The sequence below is a fragment of the Hydra vulgaris genome, chromosome 05 (genome assembly GCF_038396675.1).
Source record: "Hydra vulgaris chromosome 05, alternate assembly HydraT2T_AEP".
Classification (NCBI taxonomy): Eukaryota; Metazoa; Cnidaria; class Hydrozoa; order Anthoathecata; family Hydridae; genus Hydra; species Hydra vulgaris.
Genome location: NC_088924.1, coordinates 1,666,444 through 1,694,354, shown reverse-complemented (window position 1 = coordinate 1,694,354; position 27,911 = coordinate 1,666,444). Strand labels below are relative to the sequence as shown.

The following is a 27,911-nucleotide window of genomic DNA, read 5'->3' as shown; positions in this document are numbered from 1 at the left end:
GAAAAGATAAAACCTAACTCTTGAAAAGATTTAACTCTTTAAAAGAATGGAGATTTAAAAAGAACTCTTTTTATACTGGGTCTTCAAGGTTTAGTTTTCTTGGTTACGGTATTGGAGTACATGTTAGAGTCTGTTAGAGACAAAATTTTTACTTACCGAATATTTTGGGCGTAAAACTATAATTGTTAACACTACGTGTTTTTTGTTTGAAGACTTTTTAAAAGCATAATACCTAAAATGCCAGTTTTTGCCTCGGATTATTATCAATTTTTCATTGACAGATATTTTGTCGTTTGCTTCCTCAATATTACGAATAATAAAATACAAAAAAGTATAAGAAGGGGTGCTACAGTTATAGTATGCAAAAATAAATGCAATATGATACGGTTCAGTCACAAGATAATAATAGAAATAGTATAGCATAGTATTGGATTAAAAGTCAAAATGTTTTGGCAAAGTGATTAAGCTCGTAAAAATAGACAAAAGGGTCTAAAATTAGCCAATCTATCATAAGAAATATATTATCTCTTATCTCGTATAGTACCCGTATACATAACATAAGATACTTTATAATTCAGCAAATCTTAAAGTTTAAGCTTGTGTATTTCTGTTCAATCTGTAATTTGAGTATGCAGTTAAAGTTCATTTTATAACAAAAATAACAGAAAAATGCTTGAGAATATATATTTTGAAGTATACTTTCTACAAGAGTGTATTCTCCATTCTCTAATATATTATCTATTCTCTATTCTCTAGTATATTATCTATTCTCTATTTTCTAATATATTATCTATTCTCTATTCTCAAGTATATTATCTATTCGCCATTCTTTAGTATATTATCTATTCTCTATTCTCTAGTATATTATCTGTTCTCTATTCTCTTCTATATTACCTATTCTCTATTCTATTATGGGGTGTAATATCTACTCTCTAGTATATTATCTATTCTCTAGTATATTATTTATTAATTTGTATAATCTCTTCACTAAATACTATATGTATATATAAAGTATATTAAGTATAATATATATTATATATATAAAGTTTTACTCAAAACTATATCTGACATTTATTTTTTGACCTATTTTCAATGAAAGTTTGTGGCTTGTTGTTTTTTCTTGTCTATTTTGACTTCTTCGATGTCTCTTATTTGATGTTTTATCAACATTGCTTTCTTCGGTGTCTTCTTTGTCATTACTATTTTTGTTTATTTTCGAATTCTTCTCTGCTTTATTTTAATGTCTTTTTCTTGATGTGTCTTGTTTTTCTTTGAAGTTTTTGAAGCTTTATTAAAAATTAAATAATACTATTAAGAGAATTTTTTTTTATTTATAAACACCAAAGTATAATATAAAACTACATTTATATTTATATACAGTTGCGCACTACAGTTTAAATGAAGTATTGATTTTGACATAAACTAACTTCCCTACTTTAAAAGGTATATCATTCAGCAATACTATATTTTTATTATTAATATGAACTAGTTTAAACTTAATTAGGGAAAGACTAGTTAATTAAATAAACGATGAATAAGTGATATGACAGTGTAATCGAGTTTGACTAAAAAGGTTTCCAACAGAAAATTTAATAAAAAACTACTGATGAAACTGTTCTTCTTTTGCTTGATAGTAAAAAGAACTCGTTTTCAAACTGATTTGACTAGTTTTACACTCTCTAGCAAAAATATAATCATTACTTTTAGAAAAGTTACTTTAAATGCTTAATTGATTTAGTTCGATGCTTTACCCATTACGCGCCAGTCTATAACCGAATATTTTGAATGAGGTTCAGATCTAATAATCTGGGGCATCAAAGCAACAAATCGACCTTTTATGCACTATTTTATACATTGTGCTCTGTATGCTAAGAAGCATATATATATTCACAATTCACTGAGTCTCCATCAAGGTTCGTTTGTCTTGTTTGTTAACAGTATTTACAATATTTCTCACTTAATCTATAATTGATCCAAGTTTGCCTTCTTTTAAACTGCAATATTTTTTTATTTGAAAAGTCCAATAACTTGTCATTAGATGCACTCTGAAACGATTTTTTAACCCATTTTAATAAAATGAAACTTTGTATGTTAAATGAAATGTTGTATGTTAATAAATATTGTAAAATATCGAATAATTGATAATTGTATTAATGAAAGCCTTAACTAAGTGAATTAAAGCCGCAACTAAGTGAATTAGGTAGTTATTAAAGTAAAAAAGGTAAAACTAAGAGACTTAGTTAAATTTTTATGTCATCTATTAAATGGATTGTCTAACCCATACCTCATATTCTTTACTTACCAAAATTAACTTTCATTAAATTTTAGTAAGAAAAAAATAAAGCTTTGTTAACTTATTTACTAAAGTGCACTGTGCGCTGTCAAAAATTGAATTACGAATTATGATATATATATATATATATATATATATATATATATATATATATATATATATATATATATATATATATATATATATACATATATATATATATATTTGTATATATATATATAAATATATATATATATATATATATATATATGTATATATATATATATATATATATATATATATATATATATATATATATATATATATATATATATATATATATATATATATATATATATATATAAGTACATACAAAGTTAACTTTGTCTTTGATTACTTTTCTTTCTTCATCCAGCTTTTCTTCAATTACTAAAATTTAATAAAAAAAAACTATATTTTATTGTCATCATACTGTACCATTATAATAAAATGCTATTATTTTAAGAATATTGTATTGTAGAATGTTTTTACTACCTAATATAACACAATGTAACAAAAAAGTTTTTTTTCTCTGTTTATCGAAATTTTTTTATGTTTCTTGTATAATTTGAGTATGCTTAGTCTGAATATGACATTGGTTTTTTATTGCATTAATCTTTTTATCATAAGAACAAAAGTTCAATTAAACATATAATTAATATTATTCATACTGTATGAGATATAACTTTAGTCAATATATAACATTTACTAGTTCAAAAATGTTATGTTATGTTACAAAACGTCATGCTACATCACGTTACATACAAATGTTACACAATATTACACTATGTTCTAATTTAATAGTCTCTCAAAATCTCAAAAAACACTAGAAGTGAACACTAGAACGTGGTTTTCTTTTATGAAGTTTGTCGTCATCGCGTATCAAACACCAGATGTAATCACCCCTCATAGCTGCATCTCATCTGTCCTGGTATCTCTTCTCCTTTGCAGGATATCCTGATGAAAAGTTCTCCGTGTCCTTCACTCACATTATCCAAATTTGGTTTGAAAAATTCTAAGTGTGAATGTAGGTAATGCAGCTTTATTGACATTCTGCATTTCATATCTGCGTACCGTGCAATTAAGTTTTCCACTAGCTCCTTGTAGTTATCACTCTTATTGTTGCCTAAAAAACCATGAACAACATGTCAAAATGCAATCCATGCTTTTTTTTCAACAGCAGACATTTTGTCCTCCAACTCCTTACATGCCAACAATTTTAATCTGCGGTCCAACAAATACGCCTGCTGAAATTTTTGCATCTGACACCTTTGCAAACATCTGCCAAATATGCTGGAACGTTGCACTAGCTGAGTTTAATGCTTTGACAAATTTTTTTGAGAAGACCTTGTTTAATATGAAGGGGTGGTAGTAAGATTTTCTTAACTGGTATTAGGAATTGATTAATAACATTGTGCGAACTAGGCTGTAAATGTTCTCTCACAGGCCACTCACGTCTTGTGAAGTGCTGATCCTCAGCCCTGCTATCCCATAAACAAAGAAAACACGAGTATTTTGTGCGTCCTTGTAGACTGAGAACAAACGGTAGCATCTTAAAGTCTCCACATACATCCCACTTGTTACTGTCGTAGTTAATTTTCTCAAGCAACAACTTCACATTCTTGTAGTCTTCCTTTAGATGAACGGAATGAGCTACTGGAATTGAAGGAAATCGGTTTCCGTTACGGAACAATACTGCCTTTAGACTTCTTGTTGAACTGTTAATAAAAACCTTCACTCTTCAGGGTTGTGAACAATGCCAATGTCATTTAAAAGACTACGAACGTCATGACAATACCACAGTGATTCTGATACTACATAAAATGATGCAAATGTTTCATCTCTTTTTCGGTATTTCGAGGTTCTGCAGCTTGGATCTAATAAATACCTTTCTTTCAAACGTGATGTCAGAAGTTCTACATTTCATTTAGTGAGACCTAAATCTCGTACTAAGTCATTAAGTTCTTGTTATTGAAATAAGGTGAATCCTTCGGTTCCCTGAAATCACAGTTATCACGGAGTTCATCAGGTGTGTTTACATCAAAATGATATGCAGCTGCTTTTTGGATTGAGGTGGGTTAGCAACAGGCAATTCATCACTGTGTGGAACTGGTCCAATAGAAGATGGTATATTTGGAGTCAGCCTTTCCTTTGGCTTTTTAAACTTTGAAATGTTAACTATGCAGAAATAACAGTCATCATGATGGTTAGTCGGTTCTCTCCATATTCTCAGAATCGCAAAGGGCATTGACTTTCGGATTCCACGCAGCTTTCCTTCCAGAGTTGATCTGCAGCTGCTACAACTGTCGTATGGTGCCCACGATTTTTCGTGATCTCCCATAGCCATGCCAAAATTAGCATGTTATTCAGTAAAGAATTTTGTACCACTGACAATCTTATGTTTAGTTTGTGTTGGAATGATATAGTAACCACAAAAAAAAACAGAATGAGTCAGGGCAAAGCTTCCAGGATCTACTAGACATATTCACCACTTCATATCACAGTTGTAATTAGTTAAACTGAAAATAAAAAAAAGATTATAGTTAACTCATTTTCTCAGTATCATTTGTTAAAAAAGTTTTTCCCAAAACGTGCTAACATTTATTTAAAAAATGCTTTAAATCAACATAAATAAACATAAACAATAACAAAGGAAGTGACAATTGAATACCTTAAAAAAGGAAGTGACAATTGAATACCTTAAAAAAGGAAGTGACAATTGAATACCTTAAAAACTAGAATTAGGAAAAGTAATATTAAAAGTGGGATTATCGAAAAAAGACACAAAGTATACAAAGCCACTGACAGTGGCTCACTGAAAAGAGAAAAACAAATCTACGAGCCACTGTCAGTGGCTCAGCGCAGAGAATGAGTTAAAATCAGCATATCTATATATAATGTTATAAATGCATTACACATATAGGAAAACTCCGAAATATACTTTGTGCTATTTCTCAGGAAATCTTGGTGATAGAGCAAAACCAATGGTATTACTGAAATCAGCATACCAAAACTATGTAAGAAATATTAAAAAATTAACATAAACAAAAATGATGTTACATTGTGTAATCTTATAAAGAAAAATTAATGTATTTCGGAATTATATTATATCATATAAAATAAAGTTATATAAAAAAACGTTAGTGGTTTTTTGATGAACGGACGTGTTTTTGCTGCGTGGTAAAAAGCAAAAAAAAAATGATAAAGTAAATAAAACAACAAATTTACTATTGTTGACAAGCAAGATTTTTCAACGTCTTTTTTTGAGAATTATAACTTTTGATTTTATGTAAAGTTACATGTTTTATGTAAGATTTTTCTGTTTTTACTTGGGCTAAAAACATTTTTCACAAATTTGCAAATTGACTCTATAAATCTATTTAACCTTGAATTTTATCTTGAATTCGGTCAAATAATAATGTCACGTCCATAAATTATAGTTAATTTTTGCGTAAGAATTTTCGTCTATTTTTAAATGACCATTGAAATTATTAGGAATTACCAAGATAAAAACTTTGTATATAAAATACTTTGTGCACGTTTTAATGATGCTTAAATTGTCAAGAGAATTAAACTTTGCATGTATAATAGTTATTGTAACAACATAGATCAATTCAAAATCGCAAACATCAATCAACACGATATGAACACAATAACGCAACACCTAGATGTTAACATAATTAATGACACATCATCAGAATTAGACACGTATAATTCTGATTTCGATATGGCTGATAATGATATGTTAAAACTTTGAAGAGCCAGCATCAAAAAAAAAGATATAAAATTATCAGTGTTTTCATTTTGATTAATCATGCATAGCAGTTACAATTTGTAAACTCAAAAGGAAAACTTTTTTGGCTCTTCTTAATTTATAAATTGAATATATAATAAATATAAATATAATAAATATAAATATAAATATAATAAATATAAATAAAATAAATATAAATATAATAAATATAAATAAATATAAATAAAATAAATATAAATATAATAAATATAAATATAATAAATATAAATATAATAAACATAAATATGATAAATATAAATATAATAAATATAAATAAATAAAATAGATATAAATAAAATAAATATAAATATAATAAATAAAAATATAATAAATATAAATATAATAAATATAAATATGATAAATAACTTCATAAGTCTATTATAGTAAGTTTAATTAGTTTTTTTATAGTTTTTAGGATTTTTCTAATAAAAAAGAATGATGGAAAAGAAAAATGGAAGCAAAAGAGACAACAATTCTAAAAAGCCAAAACGTAAATCCTCAAAGTTTTTAGAAAATCGACTGAACGATAAAGATTTAAAAATTATGGCTAACAAAGAAGACGAACCAGATTAGTAAATGGATGTAACCTATGGGAATTAAAAGATAAAAATAGAAAGAACGATAATTGGAACGATATTTGGAACACATCTTGATACGGTCCATTTTTTCACGCGATATTTATCACAAATACTTTTTTGTGACATTCCACTTACGTAATCGCCAATAATTTTCTTTCTTAGTTCCAATCCAAGACTGTCGGGAGCCATTTTTGCACTTGAAGTCATAAAAATAATAAAAATAAATAATCACGCTTCTCAAGGCTTACCGTGTTACATTTACCTTGTGATGATACAATAATGCTCTGTTGAACACAACGTCTTGGTTGGATGTGGACTGTATTGATGTAATGAAACACTTGTTGTATTTCACTTCTTGTATTGATGTTCTTCGATAAAACACTTTGATAAAACTCACTTCGATAAACTGTCTTAATAATACTGACTGATTGACTTCCATATACTGACTGAATTACATGTCGATTTACATGTCTCTTGTATATAGTAAAATGAACCTGTGTGAACCTATTCTGGAAAATTCTAGATGCTTCTTTTTGATGCTTCTGGAAGCTTCTGGAAGCTTCTGGATGCGTCTGGATGCTTCTGAATGTTTCTGGATACTTCTGGATGCTACTGGATGCTTCCAGATGCTTCTTCTGGAAACTTCTGGAAGCTTCTGCATGCTTCTGGAAACTTCTGGATACTTCCTCTAATTATTAAAAAACTTCTGTGACGTTGACACGAACCAGACTTAAGAAAATGAAACAAACCAAAAAAGTTGCACTTGTTTTGTCCACTGCAAAATGGCACTTGTCAACGAAATTCTGCCTTTGTGCTGTCACCTGTCAGCTGATTGCTCATGTCATGGCATGCTATGACTCCAGATTCCTGAACTGTTTGCTGTGGTAGTATAGTTCGTTTCGTTTTTAAGACATGTAAAATTAGGAACACTTTTTAGCATTATTCGATGTTGGTTGCTAATGTTTTGTCCAATACTGTATATGTATACATATCAAACCCGTAGCAAACGGGGGGCAGTAGAGGCATTTGCCCCCACCCTCCTTTTTACAAAAATGTTTGACCTAATACTATTTGATCTATTCAGTAGTATTGCCCCCACCCTACCCCATATAATTTTTATTACTACGGGCCTATATATATATATATATATATATATATATATATATATATATATATATATATATATATATATATATATATTAGGGCTGTCCAAAAAAAATTTTTTTTTCAGATTTGATTGCATAGTTGTTTATTTTGTGCCATTTGACATAGTAATTAACTGTGCAAAAAATCTTTCCAATCAGATAATGTTTAGGGGGTGCTCAATGACCATAAAGTTTTACGAAAAATGTGAAAAACATGGAAAAAGTAACAAAGTTCCACAAATTTCTAAAACCCGGTTAATTAGATTTTTCAGATTTGATCAGTTTTAATTATCTCTAAATATTAAATTCTAAATACAAATTACAATCCACATCCACTTTAGACTGGTTTATTAGCAGAGAAATTAATGAAATAAAATACTGCAATACGACTAAAGTTCTGCGGTTTTCGTTATATCAGAATTTTTCCAAAATAAAACACTAGGATTTTTGACTCTTTGTCATTGATTAAAATACGAATTATAAACAAAAAAACATATGAGCAATTAACATTTAATTATCGTAATGTTATAGTTCGTGCAATGTTAATGCTAGCGAGGACTATAACTCTTCAGAGTACACTTTCTGGCATCTGGCACTCGCTTTCTGTGATCCTCAACCACCTGAATTAACCTCTGCATTTCAGATTTATTCCTTGTAATCGATTCATTAAACATCGACATTAAAGCCACAGATTGTTCGGCAGCATCATTTACTACTTTCAATGAATATACTAAATTTTTTCCTTCTTGGTATTCTGGGGAATCATTCCAGGTAGCTGGATCGTTGTTGAACAGAAAATCAATATCAACCTTCATTGACCGCAACGCACTTGCTGAAACTGATGTCACCAGCATGTCCAGAGATTTCTTCTCTAGACTTTCAATGTTCTTTAATTTGATCAACCTTTCAGACCAGTTCTCACCGTGAAATTTCATGTTGGAAATCATTTTTCGCTTCTCTTCCGTTTGAAGTTTGTTTGAAAACAAAGCTAGTGGGACCAATTCTGGTGAAAGGTACCACAAATGGTTTTGAAAGTTCTTGACTGCTGCTTCGGAAATCGTTTTATTCACAACTGCAAACTGCTTAAGTTGCTGAAACAGAAACAAGTCATTAACTGGAGCATCGCTGGCATTTGTGCATGATATCCAAGATTTTACATAAACCAGACTAGCAAATAAGCAAAATTCACAGAGATTTTTTTCCTCTTTTGTGGTCAACTTGAACTCTTCACGAAATAAATAAATCTTAAAACAATAAACAACCTTGGCCATCCAGCGAGCCATGTGATAAGCACCAGGGATCTTGAAATGATAATTTTTCTCTTCTTGATCAGGCAGTTTTCCAAGTATTAACAGACAGAGATCCATGATTTCTTTGTAGTCATCCCTTGGCATTTTAACATGCAGGTTTTCTTTGAGGAATGCAATCACTTCATTTTGTAGTTCTTGCACCAGGGGTATTTTCATTCGAATGTCATCCAGAGGTTTAAAATTTCCTTGATTAACTTTGGGCCAATATTGCTGAAATCTCTGGAAAAGAGGTATGTTGGGACCAGATGATGGTCCAAATAGTGATCCAAACACTCCTGCTACTATGATCTCATGAACATGGTGTCTGCAAGCGAAGTATAACCAATTTCTACCTATATGTTTCTCTAGAACTACACATGCACCATTTTTGGAGCCAGTGTTAGAGGCTGTAGTATCAAAACTCATTCCAATAACATCACCAATTATGTCCCAGAAATTAAGCAGATGAATAACTGCTTTTGCTTGGGCTTTTCCAGTTCCAGCTGATAATTTTGCTATTCCAAGTATTTTGTCAACATTGTGACCTGTCACACCTACAGATAGCCGGTCAACATTTGCTTTAGGGGCTGCAGAATTTGTACGATCTATCATCAGTTTGCCATCCCAGTGGACGATTAATGGTGGTTTGTCCAAATCGCAGAATTCAGTTCGAACAGTGGCTTCAATATTTGATCGATGATAGGTTTGTTTTCTACGGACTGTAGAACGTGGCAATGATCCATCATCGAGGTTCTGTCCACCAGCCCTTGCAATTGCTGCTGCTAGTATAGTAAATTTTGTGTCAGATAGATTAATTCTGTCTAATGTTGATGAAACATCAGGCGAGTCAAGAATTGTATCTAAGATACATTGTCATTTTGGAGTACTTGCTAAACTTGATTCAGCTGACCCTGAAGAACTTGCTTTACTGACTTGTTGTCTGTAATAAACAGGGATTTCTATCTCAAAATCTCTATCAACCATTTTGTCATTATCAACAGCATCGTTATCGTTGTCATCACTATAACTTTCGTCATGTAAAGGTTCAATAACAGGAACTATTGCACTCGCACCAGATTGTCTTTGCTCTTCTTTTAGCTTTCGTTCTCTCTCTGCTTGTTTCCTTGCTTCATTTCTTTCCTCTAATTTTGAAAGTTCTTTGTCCTCTCCAAACATCACCATTTTTCTCTGACATCTCTGATCCAATAAAAATTCTTTATCTTCTTCAATTCTGATCATGGTTTCAGCATCCTTGTGGGCAATGTCAAAAAGTAGGCCAATGGTGTCTGTAAATGATTTCTCTCTCGATTTCTGAGAATCTGACAATCTGGATTTATTTATTTTTTTATTAATTTAAATTCCTGGACTAAAGTTTTCAACTTTAAGACTACATTCGGATGAAATGCTGTCGGAATACGGGCTTTATTCCAAATAATAATCAGTTCATCAACAGTTGTTTTAAGACTTTCAGGCACTGACTTTTTGGTTGAATTAAGATGATAAAAAAATGTTTTTAAAACATCAGATGTTAAGGGAAGAACTTTATCTGGAAGATTTGGCTCTGGTTGTCCAAATAAAAAGATTTTGGTTTGAAGTCGTGTAGAGATAGCAACACGAGATGATGCTGCCATTTCAATGATAACTGAAATATTATGAGAAAATCAAAACTCAATGCCATATTATACAAACTTATCATTCAGTTGTTGGTTTATGCAGCTGCAGCAATATATTATAATAATTATTACTAAAGAAATTAAATAAATATTTTCAAATTAGAAATTATTATTATCTGCACTTAATAACAAACAATACACTACCAGACTGCCATGCTAGTTTTCTGTAATAGGTTACTAAGGTTAGGTACTATCAAAAAATTAATACATTTGTTGTCAAACTGAAATTCCAAATAAAAATAATATTTATACTTGTAAACCTTTTTATTCTGTTTGAACAAATTCTAAATTGAGTTAAATAATAGTATTAAAATTATGAATACAAATTTTAACAAAACGATATAAACACAGTTGTTTTAAACACTAGCAGACATTTTTTAGTCTGGTGCCCTGATGACAGTTAATCTGCTGCACTTTAATTAATCTATATAGCACGCAATCAGACAATATTTCAGTGGAAAAAATCTAACTAACCAGGTTCTAGAAATTTTTGGAACTTTGGAACTTTTTACACGTTTTTGACGTTTTTCGTAAAACTTTATGGTCATTGAGCACCCCCTAAACATTATCTGATTGGAAAGATTTTTTCCACAGTCAATTACTATGTCAAATGGCACAAAATAAACAACTATGCATTCAAATCCGAGAAAAGTTTTTTTTTCCTGTGTTCACATGAACAGCCCTAATATATATATATATATATATATATATATATATATATATATATATATATATATATATATATATATATATATATATATATATATATATATATATATATATATATATATACATATATATATACATATATATATATATATGGATATATATATATATATATATATATATATATATATATATATATATATATATATATATATATATATATATATATATACATATATTATGTAATAAAGCAATATATATATATATATATATATATATATATATATACATATATATATATACATATATATATATATGGATATATATATATATATATATATATATATATATATATATATATATATATATATATATATATATAAATATATGTATTATGTAATAAAGCAATACCATCAGTTCAAATAATTAAGGCACTATTAGTATTTCATTTTATACAGTCATAAATAAGGAAGTAAAAAAACTATACAAATTTTATGTTTTATACAACATAAAATTTGTATTGTTCTTTTTCTTGTAATTAAAGTTTGTATTTTCTTTTTCTTGTGAATTGTTATTTTTAATATTGTGTTTGCTTTTTTTTTTAATAACTTTACGAATAGCAGTAAAAATATCAATAATTGTTGTTTTTATTGATATTCATCCCCTTGTTATCATTGTTATTATTACTATTATTATTGTTATTACAATTAACATTTTGAATTCTATAATAATTGATTGCAATTATAATAGAATCAAATGTCTAATAGAATAATTGATTGCAATTATAATAGAATCAAATGTCAGTTTCAAAGTTTATTTCAAACTACAAAAACTAAATTATATTCAGGGATTTAAATTCTTGGAAACCTTAAAATTTACAATTTAAATTGTAAATTATAAATTAATATTAGTATTTTGATTTTAAAACTGTTTAAATTTTTCGATTTTAGCAAAATTATTTACTTCAGATGAATTAATTCAAACTCCAAGTTCAAGTCAAACATATCTTATATCAAGTTCAAGTAAGTTTGCGTTATTCGATTATTTTAAATTTTTAGTTATCAATTTAAATTGTAAATTCTAAGGTTTCCAAATTCTAAGGTTTCAAAAACCTATAAAAAATTTAAATTTGTTATTTCTTATAGGTTTTCTTATTTTCAAATTTTCTTATTTTCAAATTTTGAATATTTGATTTGAATATTTGAATGTGGTCACTCTATGTGTGGAAAAAACACTCTCGAGTAATTAAAGATGCTGTTCCTCATAGTTTGATTGAAGCAGGTGTATTGCGTAGGCCACCAAAGTGATTTTCATCAAAAAAGGCAAGGAGTAAAAATATTCCTTCAATTGATAATTGGCCAAATTTAAAAATAAAGTTGACCCATCGTCAGTAAAATTTACTACTTTAATATTTACTTATTAAATCAAACATAACATATGTTTTGATATGTAACACATTTAATTTTTGTATTAATTTAATAGTTTGAAAATATTTTGTTGCTGATAAGGCTGAGTGCATGGTATGTGAGTATACAACTCAGGATGAAGGAATAAAGGAGAAAAAAACGGATGGCAATGAGATTGAGTGATTAGAAGGAATTGATTTACCGGTGTTTCGTGGTGTACAAATTCAAAGCGCTTTGGAAATAATGATACTTCACACTGAAAGCAAAAAATACGTTTAATAAGTAATTGCCATGATTGTGACGGTTTAAAATTGGAATCACCAATTATCAGAAAGGTTTCAAAACAAAAAAGCTCTACCATAAATGGTAATTATTTAACTATTTAATTACTTTAAATGAAAGTTTTGTAAATTTCATAAGTGGCGTTATTCCTTATATAGTAGTGGTATATATCAGGGTTGTCAAAATGTTTAAAATCAGGAAAAAGTTAGGTAATTTTTTTTAGGTCAGTGAAAATTTATGGAGTTTGAATTATTTTCGGAACAAACCAAAGAAAGCTTTAACTTTTTATTTCATTTTTTTTTTAAATTTCTTTTAAATTTTTTTTTCACAATTTGTTTTTATTGATTATTTTTGTTTTGTTTGTCAGCAAATATAAATTCATTTGTGATAAATCTAGAAAAAATTAGAGATTTCTAAAGCAGGTGGCCACCCTGTATAAATGGTTAAACAACACAGTAGCATTATGCGAAGTTAAAAAAGTGTCTACGATTCCTACACCTATGGTAATGCAAAATTGTAATTCTGAAAACTGAACTTATGTTCATGATTTTCTGCAATGATTTTAAAACTGTTTAAATTTTTCCATTTTAGCAAAATTATTTACTTCAGATGAATTAATTCAAACTCCAAGTTTAAGTCAAACATATCTTATATCAAGTTCAAGTAAGTTTGCGTTATTCGATTATTTTAAATTTTTAGTTATCAATTAAATTAGAAATGGGATTTTTTTTATATTACTTTAAATTTATTTATTGTGATTTTAAATTTATTTATTTTAAAAGTTGATAAAATTAAATAGTAGGAAGCTCAATTTATATACAGTATTAGAAGTTTGTAGTATTAGAAGTTTGGAATTGTAGTATTAGAAGTTTGTAGTGTATGTTGAAGTATATGTAGTATTTGTTTGTAGTGTATGTTGTTTGTAGTGTATGTTGTAGTGTATGTTGTAGTGTATGTAGTTTGTAGTGTATGTTGAAGTATATGTAGTATAGAGAAGTTTGAAGTATATGTAGTATTAGAAGTTTGGAATTTTTTAAATCCAAATTTTAATACTAAATAAGTTGAAAATATTGCACGAGTTGTGTCAAAATTTTTTGAGTTATACATTACAATTTTTAATGATATATAGAAAAAATACATTAAATTGTTAATTTTTTTTTTAGGTTTTCAATAGCAAGTTCTGGCATTTCAAGAAAGAGTTGTTAAATGGATGAGCGGTATATTTAGTTATTTATCTTTACCAACAACTTCAATTTCTCAACAAACTTCAATATCTTTGTTTGACATAGAGTGTATAAAATCAAAAGAGAAGTTTTTCCTGTTTGAATAATTTCTAAAAGAAAAAATAAGATTATTATATCGATATTATTCAATATGGTGGACTTGATTACAAAGATATTCATTATGAATTATGTTTAACGTAAAAAATATAAAATATGATTTTAAATATAATTTAACTGTCGAATCTGGCTTATTAGTCGACTCGGTATGTAATACTACAAATGTAAAAGAAATTCTAAAAGAGGTCTCGGCAAGACGTCTTAAAGGTGTTAACAAATTGACTTCTTTAGACGCTCAGGTGAGTTTTCAATTAGACGTCTATGAGACATCTATTACTAGACTTTTTACAGACGTCGGTTGCAATATGTCTTATAGACGTCTATACAAGACGTCTCAAATATGTTAACAGATAGACGTCTTAAGGCGCTTACTTAAGTTACCGTTAGACGTCTTATAGACGTCTTTTTACCGGCTGGGAAGTCAAAGTACTTTACTACTGGCTGGATTCAAAGTACAAGAAAACGCAGCGGCTAAACAATGTTGCCATGGTAATAAGTCTCTGTATTCAAAACAAATACGAAAAAAAGAATACTTTACTCTTAAGTAACAATTTTTTTACTTAAAAAATAAATAAGCTTGTTTTATCGACTTGCGTTTCGGAAGTGAATGGCTTGTGTTTTGGAAGTAAATGGCTTGTGTTTCGGAAGTGAATGGCTAGTGATTCGGAAGTGAATGGCTTGTGCTTCGGAAATGAATAGCTAAGAGAGTTTTTTTGAAACAAAGCATTGAAAAAAATGAGTATCCTCTTTAACTGTAAGACCCTTTTGGTCTGAAGGGGTGAATAAGAGATATATAACAATATATACAGCTAATATTTGATACCATTTCTGCGGTGAATCGTTGCGCGGTCTTAAAGTCTTGCTAGAAGATTTTTTCGCTCCAACTTTACTTTAATTTTTAAAAACAGTTTTCTGTATATGTGATTCAGCGCTCTATTAACCCGTGTGTTTGCTGTAATTGTTGACAAGAATTATTAACGACAAGAATTACTCTTTAGTAATTCTTGTCGTTAATAATTCTTGTCAACAACTATTAGTTGTTGTTTTTATTCATATATAAATTACAATCATTTAGTTTTGAAATAAATAAAATGTTATACAGCTATTAAAATATATCCTCGACAGCAAATGGTAAAAGTGAAAAAATAGTTAAAAGTGCTCTAAAGACATTTTCCTAGAAACATATTATCTTAAATCAGCTTTTTATAACCATGGGTTACTCAAATTAAAAAAATTAATACTGTAATTTTTTTAAACACTTATTGAAAATTAGCGGTTTAAAAATAGCGTTAAAATCACTCCAAGCTATTAAGGATGGGCATTCATTGCTTAAAAACTGCCATTGAATATGCAAGAAACCATTACATTCATATACGAAGTGTTCCTCCACTCTCTACTCACCAACTACAACCACGAGATCTTTTATAAAATCCTTCAAAACAGCTTTTAGAAAATTATCCAAATTACAAATTAGAATATTGCTAGTGTTATACCGTTGATTTTTATAAGGTTAAACTTATCTGACAACATATGTATATATATACGATATTTAAATATATTGTATTTATATAATATATAAATATATATATATATATATATATATATATATATATATATATATATATATATATATATATATATATATATATATATATATATATATATATATATATATATATATATATATATATATATATATATATATAAGTATGTATGTATGTATGTATGTATGTATAAAAAATGTGTCAGTTAAAAATATGTCAAACAGAATAGACTATCAATAAAATTATGTTTATTGTCAAGCGAACTACAATATAGGTTTTAAAACAAGTTAATAAAGATTAGGTGATGATAATTTAATAAACACCATTTTCATATTCTGGTTAGAATAATTGCCGTTATTACCCCTTCTCCCTGATTTCGAGGCTGATATAAATTAATGAAAATACCTAATCAAACAATTAGGCAAAAAAAAAAAATTAAAATCAAGTTGATAAATATTTAGTCAATACATAGATTAAATCTTTTAAATAAACAATTTTCTTACGTAATGGTAAAGTTATTTTAAACTAAAATGACGTAAATTTTCTCCTCGACATTACAAACCTCGAAAAAAAAAATTATATTATTAAATTAATAATTAATTAGTATGTTTTGCTTTTTATTAGCACTGTGAGGATATTTTATTCAATGTTGTCTTACTTGATGCTTGTAATGTTTTTGTTACATCAATAAAAATCATCTTTATTTCAAATATTTTTTTTAGTTTTTTTTACAACCAAACTTTTCATTACAAAACATTTTAGTTGTTGTTTTAGTTACTATAGTTACGATAAAATTAATTCGTTAATAACTAATTAGCGCATGTTTTGCAATTAAATATCGACGTTAAAAGTTATATTTTTACCTTGTTAATTTTAACTGAATTTATTCTACCATTTTTAATTAGATCGTTGACAAAAATGTCTTGGTTTTCTTCATTTGGCGATTCTATTTCATCAACATGGTGATCTTCTTCCATACTTGTAATTTTTTCTTTAAACTCATTTTTTATTTTGGGCGATGTTGAAATTTCAAATAACAAATTAAAAATAAATAAATATATAAAAAACTCTTTTTGAAACATTTCTCAATAATTGAACTAAAATATGAAATAGAATTCCATGCACAACTATATTTTATTACCCCATTTATCCCATTACACAAACATCAATTTAAACATTCGGTATATCAAAAAAGCTTAATCTTGTTTTTGAATAATCGTCATATTACTACGAATAATAAGAAAAATTGAATACAGTCGCTAATTTGTTGACGTCGCAAATTTTTGGACGCCGAAAATATTTAGTGTTCTCTGTAAAACATTTATAGATAAATGCGACAAACACACTTTTTAAATATTTCAAAGAATTTCGGAAATAAAAATGTTAAAATTTCAATTATAAAAGTTTTAAGTTCTTTAAAAGTTATGAAATTAACTTGAAAAAAAAATTCGTTTAAAAAAAATAAGCTTTTTTTATCAACTTTTTAAATCCCTTTCTTTTTTGCATTTTCGTACTGCCTTGGGCAATGTTTGCAAATGTTTTTAAAATTTACATATAATCATAGTTACAAATTTACATTGGATTTTGCAAAACAAAAATTTTTGATTTTTTGATTTAAGAGCAAAATAACGATTGCCAAATATTTTTTTTCTTACTCGATTATTATCGGGATATAAACGACTCAGTTATTCCAACATATATGACTCGGTGCCAACATTTCTAAAGATTTTAAACTAGAATTGTGAAAAAATTTGTACCAAAATGCTTACAATGTTTATTTCATCCAATTATTGAACAATTCTTTCTTTTTCTTTTTTTTTTGAAAAAATCCAATTTTCCTCAAACTTAAGTGAACTTTTGAACATTGTCACTTAAATAAAAAATGTTTTAAAAGGTATTATTATGATGAGTGTGTAAAAGTTTTTCCAACTGTTTTGCTCATAGTTCCATTACCCTGTTTTTTTCTGCTGTTTTGTTCATACTTCAATTAACATATATTTTGAAAGAAAATATTTAGGAAAGAGCTTAACTAATTTTTCTGCATTTTTATAAACTTATAAAATATTTTTACTAAATCATTAAACTATTATTTTGAAAACGTTTTCAATTCACTGGAAATTTTTTTTTTAATGTAAATAATTTCAATATTAAAAATATTTCAAATGTTTTTAGTTGTTATTTTAATTGAGTTATCATTTTTTTAAGTTTTTTTTTACTAAGTTATTAAAAGTTGCAAAAATAGATCGTTGAATCAATATTTGTGCGATTAAGGTTTATGAAATATTTTAGATTTTATGTCATGTTATAATATAAAGAAAGACTAATACCAAATCAGTAAAATAGATTTTATTTGTTATTAGCTTACGTGACTTTAAGTAAGGCGAGCAGGCTTCTCTTTCTCCCCCCCCCCCTCTTCCCCCTCCCCCTACCCCCACACTCTGTGTGGAACAGATATTTTTAAAACTAGTCTTTCAAAGCATTTCAGTAAATAAAATTCTCAGCAAGTTTAATAAATAAAAAAAAATGAATAACTGATGAATACTTACCAGCTAATTGTAAACTTTTATGAACTTAAATTTAAATGAACTTAGTTAATAATAAATAATATAACTAATGTACATAGTTACAGACTATGTACATTAGTTATATTATTTACATTATTTTATATTATTTACAAATGCTATTATTATTTTACATTAATTAGACATTTTATGTTTATTAGATATTATTATTATTTTATATTGTTTATAGACATAAGTAGTTAATGAAAATATTCTAAAGGCATAAGTAGTTAATGAAAATATATATATATATATATATATATATATATATATATATATATATATATATATATATATATATATATAAATTAGTAAAAAACACTTATCTAACTTTTTTCTTCTACTTGAAGTTTCACCAGTGCTGGATCATCAGGAAAAGTTCTCTTCCTGATGATCTACTACTCTTCCTGATGATCCTGCAATGGTGAAACTTCAAGTAGAAGAAAAAAGTTAGATAAGTGTTTTTAACTAATTTATTATTGCTCTGTTCTTTAAGAACATTGAGCACTCTATTTGTAAAATACACTAACATAATTTACATTATATTATTACATATATATATATATATATATATATATATATATATATATATATATATATATATATATATATATATATATATATATATATATATATATATATATATATATATATATATATTAGTAGAAAATCACTTAACTAAATTTTTTTTTTTTTTCCATTTTGGAAAAAAAAATGGAAAAAAAATTTAGTTAAATGATTTTCTACTAATATATAATTGCTCTGTTCTTTTAAGAACATTGAGCACTCTATTGTGTAGAATACTTTTTAAAGTTGTTTAAATATATATATATATATATATATATATATATATATATATATATATATATATATATATATATATATATATATATATATATATATATATATATATATATATATATACACACATACATACATATATATACATATTGAAAGCTTCATAAGTTGTGTCTACATGCTATTTAGATAAGAACATTTATTCTCAGTAAAAAAGTGTAAACTTAAGCGGCGATTTATTTTTTTCACATTGATTAAATCTGATAAATTCTATATAGGTAAGAAATCATACATAGGCTTTAGATTGTGTATTCTAAAACGCAATGTATATGGAAAACCAGATTCGGCTAAATTGATGATTTCAGGTTGAACTTTATTTTCTTTCCAGACTTAATAGTTAAATATATTTAGAGAATTATTTCTTGAATGATTGATTAAAAATCATTTACTTTGTTTTTACTTTTTATTATATAAAAAAGTTTTAGTGCATAATCATAAAGTTTTTTCTTTTTTTTCTTTTAATTACAATTACATTACTAATGCTATGAAGAACAGAGCAATTATAAATTATTTTAAATTAACAGAGCAACTATAAATTTAAGAGCAATTATAAATTAGCCTTCTTTTCCGAAATTGTTTATTGAAAATAGAGAAATAAGTAGGAATACTGTTACAAAATATTTGGGTTATTTTATTGACGAAAAATCTAAATTGGAACAAACATATCGCTAATTTAGGTGGTAGAGCATCCGAAAGCATTGGAATATAATACCAGTCACAATAGCTATTAATAAAAACCACTACTCAAACAAATATAGTACAGTTTTGTTCGAAGTTATCTAAACTACGGTATAGCATAGGGTAGTACCTATATAATAAAAACTGTGGAAGTAATTTCACAAGGTATTTGCATATGATTCATTTGCAAATACCTTGTGAAATTACTTTAACTGTGTTTCAAGTTAAAAACTTAAAGATTATCTTTATGAAATTTCCCAGGAAAAAAAGTTCTATAGAATTTCTATAAACTTTTGGAACATATGGTCTATAGAAATTCTATAAAATTCAATAAAATTTCTATAGAATCTCTGTTAATGTTTATAGAAATTCCAATAGAACTTTTTTTTCTTCTTTTTATTTTATAGAAAAAAAAGTTTTATAGCCATTTCTATAGAAATTAATAGACATTCTATAGAAATTTTATAGCATTTCTATATAATTTATATAGGCCATATGTTCCAAAGTTTAAAGAAATTCTATAGAACTTTTTTTCCTGGGTAGTTAATACATTGAAGAATTAAAAAAAGTCCAAGAATGGAATCTTGGGGGACACCACACTTTATTCTTAAAAGTTTTGAGTGTTTATAATGGTCTGAAATAACACACTGTTGCCTGTTGCTTAGGTAGTTTTTAAACCAGTCTAGATTAATGTTTTTTATTCCAAAGCTTTCCGTCTTTTTAAGTAAGATATTATGATTTACAATGTCAAAAGCTTTTGACAGCTCTAGAACATAATATTTTTTATCAAAAGAATCACTTATACTATTAATTAGATCTAGGATTGCGTGTTCAGTTAAGTATTGTTCTTGAAAGCCAAATTGTTTTTTATTTAGGATTTTATTTTGGATTAAATTTTTGTACAATCTGGTATAGATATCTTGTTCGAGAAGCTTAGAGAAGGTTAAGAGTACCGAGATAAGTTTATAGTTATTAATAAAGTATTATTCATCTATTTTAAATATTTGGCAACTTTTAACTTGTCCTGTAAATCTATGCAAGTCTCATCTTCACGCAATCCAACCAAACTTAACGAATATCTTGTTCATCGTAAAAACGCAGCTTGGCGGTTTTTTCTAATATAATTTTCTGCATCCCTTTGTACTTTCTAGTTATGTTAGAAACATTACCCAGTAAACACGGTTTAGTTGGTCCAACTGACGGGCCAATATTGACTATAGTTGACAACTGTTGGCAACTGTTGGCCGTGCCAACCATTAACTGACTGTATACCGCGTGCTTTTGAATCGTAATTTTACGGGAAACTTTTAAGTTTCCCGTAAGTTTTATCAAAGTATTTATAATTATACTTTATGTAAATGTTTAGTCGCGTTAGTATAATATGAAGCAATTTATAAATTTTTTACTTTCAAACGCATTTTTACCGTTTAATTAAACTTTTAAACTCAAACTTTCCTTCACCTTTTAATATAACCGTTTTGCGGATAAGTACAAATATTTTACTTTTATTCATTAGTTACACATTCATATATAAATTTTGACATTTGTTAGAGTTTTTAATTTAACTTTATGATGATTTTATTATACATTAGACATTTTAACTCTATTTTAACTGTTAATAAGAGTTAAAATACTGTTAAAAGGTATATGTGCGTATAAAGTAGTATGTTTACGTGTGTATTTCTGTATATATATATATAAGCATACTACTTTATATATATATATATATATATATATATATATATATATATATATATATATATATATATATATATATATATATATATATATATATATATATGTATGTATATATATATATATATATATATATATATATATATATATATATATATATATATATATATATATATATAACATGCATACATAAAGGTTATTATATTCTAATATTAGATATATATATATGTTATAGTATAATAATTTATATGTATGTATTTTGTCTTTCAGAATGACTGAATCTATAAATGTAGGTATAGCTTATATGGATTTATTTTTAGCACTTCCCTAAATGACTACTTCTATGTCCTTATTGCTATTTACAATAATCTATCAATGCATTGATTTTCGATTCATATATGACGTCTTTTTCTTTGTGTTTATTTATTCGTTACATTTTTTCATTTCATATTTATCATATGATGGATTTATGTGATGTAGAAGAACAAAGTATTGTAAATTTGTATGTATTTTTTACAAATATCTACTAATAATTAGTCTAGTTGATGTCTAAACTTCATTGTTGCATATGTCATTTTTAAGTAGTTTCTAGATTTTTCTAAATGTGTTTCTTATTCACATGGTTTTACAAGCAAGGTCTGCAAGCAAATTTGTGCGAAAAATTTTTTTAACCTTTAAGGAGAATTGATGTTGTTCTTTGTTTAATATAATTTGTTTAAATATAGTAGTTTTAATAAATAAATGTTTGTTTGTTCTTGGTTTTTTTACTTATTTGTTTTCAGATTCTTAAGAACTAGGCAACTTTAAGCAAGTTTTGTTTTGTTTTTTAGTGCAATTGGAAAGAAGTGTTTTTTAGTCACTTCACACTAGGTACGTAGAGTTCCGCGTTTTATGGAACCGATATTTGTGCTAAAATTCTGTGCCACGCTTTATGAAGTTAGTATTTCGCCAGTGATGAAAATGCATATTTTGTTGTTTTATTTTATGGAATTATATATTAACATAGATATTTTTCAGAAACTAGAGGAATTAAACTTTATTAATCTGTATATTTGAATTACAATAAAGATTATTTTATTTGGATTTTTTAATAACAAAATCTTTGTTGTACTTTACAACATTTACTTAAGATCATACTTCGTTACTTAAGATCATACTTCGTTACTTAAGATCATACTTCGTTCATTAAGTTGAAGATATGCTCTCTTTTTTTTTTAACCTTTCACTAAGTTAAGTTTACATATTTTCTTTGCATCTGCCAAATTTCATCATTTTTTTTTAGTAGCAGATACCCTATTTTATGTAGCACTTTTGGTACCTAAATTTCATCTTTCCGCATTAAATATGGGAGAAGTGGAGGAGAGAGGGGAGGGGGGAGCGATAAGAATTTAATTTGCATAAAATATATCATATATAAATATGATAATATAATCAAATTTAGAATAGAAAAATGAGCAAAAGAAAAAGTGATTATATATATATATATATATATATATATATATATATATATATAATATATATAATATATCTACCTGATATTGCCAACAAACAGGTTGATGCATTGCTTGACATTCATATCACTCCAGCTTCTGCATCTAAAGTGATTTCCTGCCTAGACTCTTCTACAGCTTGTGGCCCGGACAACATACCTGTTATTGTCTTGCGGAAGTGTTCTCCGGAGCTGTCGTCTATACTCTCAAAACTATTCAACAAGTGCTTATCAGAGTCTTGCTTTCCAGCATGCTGGAAAGCGGCATCTGTTATCCCTATCTTCAAAAATTCTGGAGAGCGATCTGATTCGTCTAACTACCGTCCCATAAGTCTTCTTCCTATCATAAGCAAGGTTTTTGAATCTTTAATTAACAAACACTTAATTTCTCATCTTGAATCTAATCACTTACTTTCTGACCATCAATATGGATTTCGATCTTCTCGTTCTACAGCTGATTTGTTAACAGTAATAACTGACAGGTTTTATCGTGCATTAGATAAAGTTGGAGAGGTTAAAGCCATCGCTCTCGACATTTCAAAAGCTTTTGATAAAGTTTGGCATGCTGGTCTTCTCCATAAGCTTTCTTCTTATGGTGTATCCGGCAACATCTTTAAGATCATCGAATCCTTCCTTTCCAATCGTAGCATAAAAGTTGTCCTCGATGGATAACACTCTTCTTCTTATTGTGTAACTTCAGGGGTTCCTCAAGGTTCTATCATTGGCCCTATACTCTTTTTAATTTACGTTAACGATCTTCCAGATATTCTCTCATCTAAGGTGGCATTGTTTGTTGATGATACTACCATTTATTCTTGTCGTGATAAGAAACCAACACTCTCTGATTGCTTGGAGGAGGCATTTAAGCTTAAAAAGGATCTCACTTTTGCTACAACATGGGGCTCATAGTGGCTGGTGAACTTTAATTCAGATAAAAATCAATTTTTTTCAGCCAATCGTTATCGCAATAATTTAGATCTTCCTATATTTATGAACGGTGATGTACTCGATGAGTCACCTACTCTTCATCTTCTAGGATTAACTCTTACTTCCAATCTTTCTTGGAAACCATATATCAAATCAGTTGCAAAATTAGTATCTGCTAAGGTTGCATCTCCTTATCGAGCTCGTCACTTTCTTACTTCGGATTCTATTCTCCATCTCTATAAATCTCAAATCCGGCCTTGTATGGAATATTGTTGCCATATCTGGGGCGGATCCTCTAATGATGCCCTTTCTCTTTTAGACAAGGTGCAAAAACGCGTTGTAAACATAGTTGGACCTGCTCTTGCAGCCAACCTCCAACCATTATCACATTGTCGTATAGTGGCTACTCTTTCTCTTTTCTACCAATACTATAATGGGCACTGCTCTAAAGAGCTAGCGTCCCTTGTGCCATCTACTATAATTCATTCTTGTGTTACTCGTCATTCAATTAAGTGTCATCCTTTTTCTGTGACACTTAATTGAACGTCTAGTTTTTTTCCTCGAACATCAGTTCTTTGGAATTCGCTTCCTTCATCTTGCTTTCCTGACTCATACAATTTGCAATCTTTTAAGTTGTCTGTCAATTGTTATCTTGCTCTACAATCTTCATATTTTCTCTTTCAGTAACTTCCAACTTTAATTAGTGGCTGCTAATTAGTGCAGCCTTGTTGGAAGCAAAGATGTTTATAAAAAAAATGTATATATATATATATATATATATATATATATATATATATATATATATATATATATATATATATATATATATATATATATATATATATATATATATATATATATATATATTATATATGTATATTTATATGTAATATATATATGTATATTTATGTGTAATATATATATGTATATTTATGTGTAATATATATATGTATATTTATATATAATATATATATATATATATATATTTTATATATATAATATATATATATATATATATATTATATATATAATATATATAATATATATGTATATAATATATATATATATATATATATTTATATATATATATATATATATATATATGTATATATATATATATATATATTTATATATATATATATATATATATATATATGTATATATATATATATATATATATATATATATATATATATATATATATATATTATATGTATATTTATATGTACTATATATATATGTATATTTATATATAATATATATTTATATATTTTTAGACATATATATTTATATATATATATAAACTACTAGTTTAATTTAATTCTGCTATTACTTTTATTCTTTATACTTCCAGGTAATAAAATTAAAGAAGGTATCTACCACTCACTTTTTGTAGAAGGTATCTACTATTTACTTATTGTAGAAGGTATTTATGGTATTTTTTACGCTAAGACTTTGTCTTTTCTATTAAAATTTTCTTGTGAAGGTAGATTTCAAATTGCACTGTAATACTAATTGTCTTGGTATTAAGTTGGTATATTTTGAACCGTAATATGGGCCCAAAAAAAAATTGTTTGGAATTTTTTGGTAAATTCAGAGTTTTTATTTGCTAACTGTGTGTTACCTTGTGAAGCAAAAAATCAGTGTAGGATAGGGCATATACTATTTTGTTTTTTTAATTCTGGAGAACTTTTGATTGAGACTCTAAACAAGTCAACAAGTGTTTTAGCTTCAGCATTAGCACAAATGATGTCCATTTAATTGTCAATAAAAGGAAGAAATGAGTTCGCAACTTCAAAAGAGAGTCCAATCATTTTTCTGCATTTTGCAATGAGCCCTATTTAATAAAAAAACCTTTAGTAGCATAAACACTGTAACTTCAATTTTTTCATCATTAGAAAACAATGTGTTATCTCCAGTAAATAGTGAATCTTTATGTTCACCAAGCCAAATTGTAAATTCAGAAATTAGGAAGAATTTTTTTTTTTTTTTTTTTTTTTGTTATTTCTCCTCCCTAAGGCCGAGAAGGCTACTACAGATGAGAAGGCTACTTAATTGTGGTAATAAACCTCTTTCAACTCTATAACTCCGAAACACGAACCTTGACGAACAAGACTGCTGCGCGGAGAAACAAGTTGAGCGCGGTGCTACCAGGGACGTGGTGGGGATCGAACTTGGAACCTCTTGTTGATAAAGCGAGTGCTCTACCACGACACCACTACCGCATTCAAGAGAAAAATTAACTCCAAAGAAAAAGAAGGTAATGATTAGGTTGTCTTATTTGTCTTCAAAGTTAGCTAGCTCTTCCAAAGAATACAAAAATAAAATAGATTTAGTAAAGTCTAAAATGAAGACCATGCCATATAAGCTGAAAATGTTAAGGCAAAGTGTCAAAAGCAAAGAAGGTATTATAAAAGCTTTAAGAGAAGAAGTTAGAGACTTAAAACAGAAATTGCAAACATATTATTACAGTAGGCGTATTCGCAACCTTATTAATACAAAAAATGCTGTACAAATTAAAGAGAAAGAAAAATTAAGGCAAATTAACATCAAAAATAATAAAATTATTAGAGAAAAAAAAATAGCATTAGCTAGTTTAGAAAATGATATAACCCTGATGGAGGAGGAAATTATAGCAAATTCAGTTATGTCAGAAGATAGCAAGTCTTATGCATTACAAACAAGATTGTTAATTTATTGCATGTTGTTGTCTAATAAGCCAGCAGTTAATATTCCATTCCTATTGGAGAAAATTAAACAAGATTTTGGTGTTGATATTTTGTATGTTCCCCAGCGCATTACTGTTGAGCAAATGGCTCGTGAACTTGGCAGAATATCTGACCTACAAGCTGCAGAATGGGCCTTTGGTAACAAAAATCTGACTCTTGTGTCTGATGCAACAAAAAAAGATGGTGTCCATATCAACAACATTCACTTGACATCAAAGGATAAATATCAAGTCATTGCTTTGGACCAATTACCTGGAGGTACATCAGATGATTATCAAAAGCACATATGTAACGCAGTTGATTATATGGCGTTAATTTATTCAGATTATTACTCGTTTTCATTTGACGAATGTCGTAAGTCAATTATCTCAAATATATCAAACATAATGACAGACAGAGTTGCAGCAAACCATCTTCCTATAATCAAAATTTGTGAAACATGGAGTAAGAGTTTGAGTGAGCTAAACTGTCATTTGCACCCACTTGACACAAAAGCTATTTCCTGTCGTTCGGCATTACAGTCTCTGGAAATAGAAACTTGCCAATTATTTGGATATGATTATATGGCCATTAAAATTGTTTTAGCAATGAACAAATTGAGGTTTAAAGATGGCAAGGGTGATACTGAACTCTTTGTTAACTTTTTATGCAATAAAAAACTGCCACGAGGTATAATTCCAAGATATCGTGGCAATCGTCTTCACATTCTTTTTCGTACTTGTTCCATCTTTATACATAAGTCTTTAAAAGCATTGTAGTGTAAAACACTACAATGCTTTTAAAGACTTTCTGACTATGGAAATAGTAAAATGTGGCACTCTTCAAACAGCACTGCAATCAGCGTTTTGCAATACAACTGCCATAAAAGAAATGTGCATGCTAGCAATATTTTCCAAACTACTCACTGGACCCTGGATGAAAACATTTTATGTATCAGCTGACAAAAC

General features: G+C 27.5%; 1 long non-coding RNA gene across 2 annotated transcripts; it reads right to left on the bottom strand.

Moving 5' to 3' along the window:
• Positions 1 to 1,113: 1,113 nt before the first annotated feature.
• LOC136079941 (uncharacterized) lies at positions 1,114 to 17,918 on the bottom strand. 2 transcript variants are annotated; one of them, XR_010638331.1, is made up of 3 exons: positions 16,891 to 17,918; positions 2,646 to 2,701; positions 1,114 to 1,286 (listed from the first exon to the last, which is right to left on the bottom strand). It is a non-coding gene; the product is annotated as an uncharacterized LOC136079941 (long non-coding RNA). The 2 variants fall into 2 exon arrangements; XR_010638330.1 differs by having other exon boundaries at positions 1,167 to 1,286; positions 17,797 to 17,893.
• Positions 17,919 to 27,911: the final 9,993 nt, after the last annotated feature.